The sequence below is a fragment of the Prionailurus viverrinus genome, chromosome F1 (assembly GCF_022837055.1).
Source record: "Prionailurus viverrinus isolate Anna chromosome F1, UM_Priviv_1.0, whole genome shotgun sequence".
Taxonomy (NCBI): Eukaryota; Metazoa; Chordata; class Mammalia; order Carnivora; family Felidae; genus Prionailurus; species Prionailurus viverrinus.
In genome coordinates, this window is record NC_062577.1 from 39,403,288 (window position 1) to 39,412,377 (window position 9,090).

At 54.8% G+C, this 9,090-nt stretch overlaps 1 protein-coding gene across 3 annotated transcripts in view; it reads left to right on the forward strand.

The window, feature by feature from the left end:
• The window catches only part of ADORA1 (adenosine A1 receptor), a 36,261-nt gene that overhangs the window by 22,338 nt on the left and 4,833 nt on the right, over positions 1-9,090 (forward strand). The gene's annotated exons all lie outside the window — the stretch shown is intronic.

Here is a 9,090-nt window from a genome sequence, read left to right on the forward strand (position 1 = left end):
ACCTGGCCTTGGGAGTCAGAGAGCTGCTTCCCATGGTGGGTGGGGAGGAGGTGACTGCATCTCAAAATCACCCAGGGCATCGTCTGTTCGGGAACATTCCGACTCACCCTGGGCTGGGGGAAAGGACTGAGGATGGCAGGCAGATGTACTTGGAAAACGTGCCTCCTCCGAATCAGAGAACCCTGCTCCCTACGCCCTACCCCCTGCAGCCGCCTTTGCAGCTCTGACAAATCCAGATCCCTCTCTGTAAGGATCAGGGAAGGCACACCCACAGAGAAGAGGTGCTTCGTGGGGTGGCACGCAGGCCTGGGGCAGGACTGGTGATGCCAGCTACACGTGCAGCCTGTGAGCCTGGGCTTCATGCCGGGAACCTCGGCCTTGTGTGTTTCGGCAGGGGCTGCTCTCTCGTCACCCTGGCCGCTCCCTTTGGGCGGGGGCTGTGCCTACCTGTCGGACAGAGAGTTCCTTTGGGGCAGGAGCTGTGTTTTTTTCTGCTCACTCCCAGATCCAAGGGAGAGGCTGTGAATCTCTAGCGGGGAGGGGTGGGGAGGCGGCTGGTTTCTGAATCACATACGCACACTTGATGGTCTGCCCACCAGGCTGTGGAGTGATCTATCCTTAGCAAGTGACCAGGAGCTATTTCCAAGGCCCATTTACACTAATGACCTAATCAATTTATCCGGTTCTTTTCTTTCAAGTTGCTCAGAGCATCTGCTCCTTCTCTCTGTAGCCTTTGGGCTGGTCCTGGAGGTATCAGACAGATTTCCCTCTTGGGGACTGGTGACACTCGTATCAGACACGGTAGCTGATGCCGCAGGGTCTGAAGTGAGCAAAATTCAAGGCAGGGTTACTAGGACCCTGGCATCCTGGCCCCTCCCCGTGACCCCTGATCCAGACTCCCCTGGGCAATGTAACTGTTAAATATTTGGCCCCTGGAGTGTGCCCAGCACCTTTGATTGTATCTGGTTTCCTGTTCTCCTTTGGGAGGAAGAATTTCTCTGCAGGAAGTAGTTTAATAGTCTGAAAGCCTTACTTCCCTGGTCTTGAGATCCAAGTTTCCAGTTGCAAGTGGCCAAGATTCTTGATAAGAAGGGAGGCAGGAAGGAGGGGAGCAGAACAATGTAGCCTCGCTCCTTCTCAGACACCGAGGAAGAGGGAAGGAGAGGTGGAGGGTTCAGTTCTCGACTCTCCAACCCGTAGGGCTGCAGATACACGCTGACAGCTCCCCGCTCCCCTCCCCAGCCCTCGGGCCCAGTGCTCTGGCCACGTGACTGGGAAACAGGGACAGCCAGACCTGAGGACCTTCCCTGGCCTCAACAGTTGACAGGACACTTCATCACCCCTGTCTTCCAACAAGGCCACATTCAGCCCTTTCCAAAACGGCCATGTGGCTTCTCTCTCTCTCTCTCTCTCTCTCTCTCTCTCTCTCTCTGTCTCTTCTGAGTCAACACATACTTGTGAAGAGTCTGGTCAGTTCTCTCATCCCCCTGGCAGGGAGTTCTCTGTGATGACTGTGTTCAGTTCTTCCTGTTCTGGCTTCACTTCTGAGCCGCTGGGGTCTAACGGGGAACTCAGAGATCATTGAGGTGTTTACGGCTGAGGGCCTTGAATGCCAGGAATTGGTTCCGCAGGTGAGGAAGCATCTGAGAGGCCAAATGGGATAGCGAGGTAACCCAGAGATTAGCAGCCACGGGAAGGTAGCCCTGGGCCGAGGGACAAAGGGAGGAGGTGGGTCCTGGGGCCCAGGGGCTGGTGGAAGCTGGGACCACGGTGGGCATGTCTGCTGGGAGGTAAGGCCAAGGAGCCGATGTAACGGCTGCATAAGACTCACAGAGAGGGGTAGAAAGATCCTGGCTTTCCTCTCCTCCCTCGGTGCTCCAGTGCTCCCCCCGCAGACCCCCACCCACTCAGGAGCTTGGGAAACACAGCCTGCAGGGCTCAGCCCCTGGTGACACACAGCAGGGCAGAAGGAGGAGGGAGGCTGGGGACAGCCAGCTTCAGGCCCAGGTCTTGTGTGTGCAGTGACAAAGTGCCCTGAACACTTCCTCTGTTTGGCAAGTTCTCCATCCACCAAAGAGAGATCTTTCGGGTCTCCCCCCTTCTCTTTTCTCTGTCAGATTCTTCTTTCCTGCCCCCGTCTTGTGGTCTGTTCATCACCAGGTGACTTTCGGAGCTTTGGCCTGCTTTGAGGAGGGTTTTTGCTCACGTTCTCAGGGTCCACTGAAAAGTCAGTGCCTCATCATGCGCAGGAAGATCCTCCCTCGGAGGCTCTGGGCAGGGAGAGGCCTCCCCTCTGTGCACAGCTAGGGCCTCTGACCGGAAGTAATCTTATCTGTGAAAAGGAGCCTATTCATGAGGCACGGGACCCATGAGGAGGGGCACGCCCATGGCTCCCACTAGGATTTCGCTTGAGATGGAGACATCTTCTCTGGGCTGCAGGCTGGAAGACTGGGGAAGTTAGTTCTGGCCACGGTTCGCAGGGGCAGCGCAGGGCTTTGGGCCGCCGTGGAAGTGCTGGGGGCTGGCTGGTGACCTGGGGGCTCTTTCTCATGCCTCTCGTAAGAGGCCCTCGTCAGAGCGGCCTTACGTCCCAGGACCTAAGCAGGAGACCAGTAGTTACCCAATTCATCAGTGGGCTCCCACAGCTCCCAGGGCAGTGGGGAATGAACCAGGGAATGGTTTTTTCTCATCCAGGGCACTATGATTACTTCCAGGGCTCTGGCTATGCCTTTCTTATCTGACCTTCGCCAACTGAGCAGCTACCATTTAATCTTTATTTCTGGTGCCCTGAGATGTACTCCTGTGATAGGTCCTCAACCAATCGTAGATGATTGAATAAATCCTTTTTTATTTCTCACTGAATAAATTTTATTTATCATGGGATAAATCATAAGTGATTGAATAAGTGGCCGTGTGGATTCACTTACCCATTTCTACATGTATCTATTCATTTGTTCAGCAAATAGTGATTGAATGCTGTTCGAGGTACCGGGGTTGCGGTGGTGAGCCTGCAAAATAGGGCCCTGTCCTGAGCGGAGCTCACATTCTGCTGGAGAGAAACAGATGATAAATGCATATATGTGTATATATATGTGAAGACAGAATGAGAGAGAGACAGGAAGTGATAAGCTCTATCAGGAAAATTAGGGGCACCCGGGTGGCCCTAATTTTCCTGATAGAGCTTATCACTTCCTGTGTCGGCTGAGTGTCTGATGGATTTTGGCTTGATTTTGGCCCGGGTCATCATCCCAGGGGGGTGGGATCGAACGCTGCATTGAGCGTGGAGCCTGCTTGAGATTCTCTCTCTCTCTCTCTCTCTCTCTCTCTCTCTCTCTGCCTTTCTCCCCTACTCTTGCACTCTCTCTCTCTCTAAAAGAAAAAAGAAAAAAAAGGAATTAAACAGGGCAAGAGGTACAGGGTGATGGGGGCTGTCTTGCAGGGCGGTCAGGGAAGCTTCTCTGAGGCAGTGACGTCTGAGCTGAGATCTGAATGAGGGGAGATGGACAGAAAGCATCTGCCCCCAGCTGGACAGGAGCAAGGGCCCAGCGATGCGGTGCGGACCTCGTGGGCAAAAGGACTGGGGTTCAGAGTAAGGGGAGGGGCCCCCGGAAGAGCCAGGGGTCGGGGAGACTTAGGAAACGGTATCTCCCTCTGCCCAGTGGCCAGGATCACAACATGAGCATCAGCTTGATGATTCTTCCTCTCAACTGGACGGCCAGACTCAGCAGCAGGTCCCATTGGCTCGGTTCCCAAGTGTGCCTTAAAGCCGTCCATTGTCCCCTGCCCCTGTGCCGACCAGAGAACACCACCTAATCTCTTGCCTGGATGGCTAAAATAGCCTCCCTGTGGTTTTCTTGCTTTCCCGGCCACAACTCATTCTCCACATGGCGGTCCGAGGGAGCTTTTAAAGACAGACGTTGGATGACATTACTCTTCTTTGTGCCATGGCTTCCCTGCACTTAGAATACACCCCGGAACCTCTACAGTGGCCCTCCCGGCCCTAGGTGTGTCCCTGACCACAGCTGTGACCGACCCGCCCTGGTCCCTGCCCTCACTGGCCTCCCTTGCTGCTCTCTGTGCCTTGACCTCCGGCCTCAGCACCTGCACCTGCGTTACCTTGTTTTGTTTTGTTTATAATTTTCAAAACCAACTTACTATAGCAGCATGAAGCCCTCCACACCTAAGGCCTATTACTAGTGTGTTTTCAAATTTTTGTAGTTTTCAAGCGGACCGGCCGTGCCTTCTGCCGGAAGGCTCTGCTCTGCCCACCCCCCGCCGCCACCGCCCCCATCGTTGCCTGGTTGGCTCTTGGTGATCGTTCGGCGCTCAGTTCAGCGTGTCCTCCTCAGAGGGTCCCCTCTGCCCAGCAGCTGCTCACTCCCTCGGGGAGTCCTGTTGACTTCACTGTCTGAGATGATCTGTTTATTTGTTTTTTACGTCCATTTCCTGTCCCCTTGCTTCGAGAAAGTTACTTTCATGAGAGCCCGTTCTCTTCAATATTTCAATGTTTCTGAACCCTAAAGGTGCCCAGTGAGTATCTGTTTAGTGAATCAAAGGGAGGTACCTGCCCGCTGGGTTGCCCCGACACCTGCCGCTAAACATCTAGGCGGCTCATGAACAGACCAGTCTGGGGGCTATGAAGAGGTCAGACCCGGAGGGAGGAGGGAGGCTCCCAGGCAGGTCTAATGGCATCTTCAGAACGGCTCAATCCAAGCAGCTTGTCTGGAGCAGGCAAGGCTCACCACGGCTCCCTTCCACTCTGGGGTTCCACCCCCCAACCCCCCTCAACCCCAACTTACGGGAGTGCCAGAGTTGGGTCCAGCCTGAGCTTTGGACTTGGAACGATCTGAATCTTAGAAGTTCTGTCTCTGCCTCTGTCTGGCTGAGGGACCTTGGACGGGTCTCATCATCGGAGTCTCGGTTCCTGTAGTTGAAAAAAATGGAAATAATAACCATAACAATACCTAACTCATAGGGACTGTCTTTAGTCAGTGCCTGGCCCACGAAAAATATCAGTAAGTGTTAGCTCCTATCGGCATTGTTCTTGTCATGTTTACTGATCAATTAGCTGTTATTTTTTCGATGCCCCCCCTCCCTTAGCCTCCGGAACCTCCCCTTCCCGTGTGGCACCCCTGCCAGAGTGTGCAGGGGTGTGGCAACGGCATCCTCTGCCCTGCCCTCTTGAGCGTGGGATTTGTAGACCTTCCCCTATGTCTGCCTCTGAACCACGCTTGCTCTGGCAGCATCTGTGGTAGGAGATTCTTCCTCATTCAGCCGGGCCGGCGCTCAGGGATGGGAACTCCCCTGCCCCTCTTTCCCGAAGCTCTTCCTCTCCCTCTCGGAGCCTGCCACCCCTCTACTCCAGGTGCACAGTCTTTCCATGTTTTCATTGTCATCAGAAAGGTGCTGGCTCATAAGCGAATTCATACTCTGGAGTTAGTGCTGTCTTGGCTTTTAAAAATCATACCCATAGAGGGGCGCCTGGGTGGCGCAGTCGGTTAAGCGTCCGACTTCAGCCAGGTCACGATCTCGCGGTCCGGGAGTTCGAACCCCGCGTCGGGCTCTGGGCTGATGGCTCAGAGCCTGGAGCCTGTTTCCGATTCTGTGTCTCCCTCTCTCTCTGCCCCTCCCCCGTTCATGCTCTGCCTCTCTCTGTCCCAAAAAGAAATAAACGTTGAAAAAAAAAATTAAAAAAAAAATCATACCCATAGAGACCAATTCTTAACCCAAAGGGACCTATCTCACCAATGGTGGGATTTTCAGCACTGTGAGGGAGATACTGGAGGTGATGGGGCTGGTGCCTTCAATGATGTCCTGAAGGTGCTGCCTGCCCTGTGTTTCGATGTCTCCAAAGTTTGCTCCCCTGCCGCCACCCCCCCCCCCCCATGTCTATCTGAGACTGCACGCTCCTGAGGACAGCCGTCTGTCTGGCTATTTCCCAACACAGCCGCGGGGGTGGTGTGGCCTCAGGCCCCAACTTGGGAGGGATAGCCCCAAGCATTGGAGAACATTCAACTTGCCCCACCCCATGTGCGCCCCAGGACTTACAGCCTCTGTTTCTCTTTCCCACGTGTGGGCAGAGGTGAGTTTCTCCCTGGCCCTGGGACACAGCCCTTCCTGTGAGAGCCCGCCCCACCTCAGCTAAGGTCCTGGGTCCAGCCCTTTCCCACCATGGAGAAAATAGCAAGAAAAACAGATGAGAACTGATACCCTAAGCTGCAGGTCTGCTGGGACCTGGCCCTGGAGGAGCCCCAGGAAAGCTTTAACCCCGGGGCTCCAGACAGTCAGGAAGGGTGAGGGGAGGAGGGGTGTGGGCGCCTCTCTAGTGAGAAGTTGCGTCCTCCCTCTCTCGCACCTGGGTTACTGTCCGTACCCGCCTCCTCTCTCAGTGGGTCATCATTGCCCGGGTGTGGGTCCTGGGTGCCCCCCGCCCCCCCGTCCCCCCAGTCCCCAGGCTAGATGACAACATGAGGTCACCTTGTCCATCCCCGTTTCTCCGGGCAGACCCTCTTTGGACAGGGTCCAGATGTTCCCATTTTAAAGCTCGTAGGAAAGGGGCATTAGCCACTCTGCCAGTCAGCCTGTATCTAAGTGACCTGTAGGGAGCCTGGTGCCCCGAAGGAGAACTGGTCTCAGAGTCACGAGACCCTGATAAGTTATCGGCCGTTTCGGGGCCCGGAGTTCCTAATCTGTGAAATGGTAATCCCATTACGTGCTGCGTTCCCAGGGCGGTTGTGGGGATCACCTGAGACGTGAATGTACAGGGCTCTGTAAACGATAAATGGATATAAATCGGATGTGCGATGGGCCGCGATGGTGGGGTCAGGAGCGGGGGTGCCTGGCCCCCAGCCTTCCACAGCCGCAGCCCCATTTGGTCCTGCTGAGGCTCACCCTGGAAACCCGCTTCCCCCAACCTCGCGGCAGCCATGGCAATGTCAGCCTTCTCTCCCGGCAGAACGGTCCGTGCTCCTTTGGTCTTGCCCCCTAGACTCATCTAGAGCTTCTTTCACCATGGGATGTGTGGGGAGCACTTCCAGATCATCAGTAACGAGCCCGGAGCCAGATATCTGCAGAGCCGTTAGGCTGTGTTTTGCTGAACGTCTAGAGACACTGGAGGTTTTCCAAGTGGGAGCGTTTCTAGGGGCTTCCAGGGGTAGGAGCGCAGGCACAGGAGCATTGGTGGGGTGTTCACAGACTACTTCCCTTATGTTATTTCGTCTGTCCTTACCCTCTGAAGTGGGGTCCACTGTCTCATTTTACAGAGAAAGGGTTGATCTAGCAGGCTGCAAATTCCAGTCTCTGACTTCCAGTGTGTGCACCAGGCTGGCCGTCCTGCTGGCGGTCCAAGAGGTGGGAATGGGCTTCAGTTGCAGCAAGATAGCAAGGATTATGTGTAAGAAAACTTAAGGAGGCACAAGCGAACTGGGTGCCTTCAAGGCGTCTTGGTGCTCCGGGGACACGAGGACCCTATGATCAGAGGAGGGGAGGGGGCACCACACTGAAGGTGTCAGAGTCAGCCAGGGTCCCCATTTCTCCCATTGGAACGATAAGGAGATTGGAAATGAGGTTCCCAAAGTCCCTTCTAGTGCTTGCTCTCTAGATGGGGTGAGGGGATCTGGTTTCTCCCTCCCCTCCAATCGTTCCCCTTCCCATCCCTATAAACCTTCACAGAGCAGGGGGCTTTGGTGCTTGGAGAGGTGTCCAGGGTGAGAGGGACCTTAAGTATCATCGCCGTGAAGAAGAAAGCCACGGATTCTGCAGGCACAGGACAGAAGCAAATGGAGTCCTAGGGAGGCCTCCCCTTCCACCCCTGTGGGTCTCAGGAGCTGTTTAGATGCTCAGGAGGGCACTCCATCCATCTCAGAGGCTGCATTGGAAAATAACAACTGGGCAAGTTGCTGCGCTGAGCCAGCTCCTCGGCACAGAGCCGGGCGGGCCCCAGCCCCTGGCACTCACTCCAGGGCGGTGTGTGGGCAGAAGACATGCTGGTTACTGGCTGGATTGGTTTAAAGGGAAGTGGGGAGCTCCCAGGACGCTGAAACTCTCTGCCCTTGGTGGGGGCGCCGTCACCGCCCATGGGCAGCCTCGTCCGTTTTCCGTGTCATCCAGATGTTCTCATTTTCTCTGTGTGTCATGACACAGAAAAGGCTGGAAAGCTCTATCCCCTGACATAATCTGTTCCTTTCCTTCAAAGGACACACGGCAACCTGTAATTGTCTTGTGTATTTATTTCCGTGTTGTCTGTCTCTTTGCCCAAAATGTGAGCTGTGGAGAGGCCAGGGTCCTTTACCTAATACCAAGCACAGAGACCGGCGCTTGGCACAGAAAACACCCCATCTGTGGAGCAAGTGCACCCATGCGTACATGCATTCATGTGCCTTGTTTGCAGCGAATGCTCAATGGCCATCAGTTATCTTGCCCGAGAATAATTCTCCATTAGCTTGGGGGACAGAGATGGTGCTTGAACTCAAGCCCTCAGGAGATACGCATGGACAGTGATTGGAAGGGGAAAAGGGAGGTAAGCATGGAAGGGGAGATGGGGCCACCGGTAGGGAGGTAAGGGGCGGGGCCACCGGTAGGGAGGTAGGGGGCAGGGCCAACAGGAGGGAGGTGTGGAAGGCTTTTTTCGACAGTTGAGTCAGCTGGCCCAAGGGGAAGAGTGGTTCTTCAACCCTCTGGCTGTTTTTGGTCAGTGTAGACGTGTGTGAGGAAGCACAGGAAAGTGCCACCGCCTTCCATGTGGCCTTGGGCAGATCACGTGATTGCTTGGAACCTCAGTTTCCTCATCTGTCAGATGGGCACTCATTCGTCCGGTGCTTTCCTACCCCGCGTGGGCTGTCGTGAAACAGTGACGAGAGGTGACCAACGGGGACGTGCCGAGCACACGTGATTGATTTTTACTTTGGTGATTTTATTAAAACTCTTCCGGGAGGTCCTTTGTTGTTTTCTGTCCTGATTTTTAATCTTGATTTTTAGTTTGTTATGATTTTTCTGCTAACCGGGCTTCCCACCCTCTGCAGGTGAGATGCACCAGTGCATTGTAAGCTCTGGCCCAAATCTTGGATCCTGGAGACTCGGACCTCTAGCCAA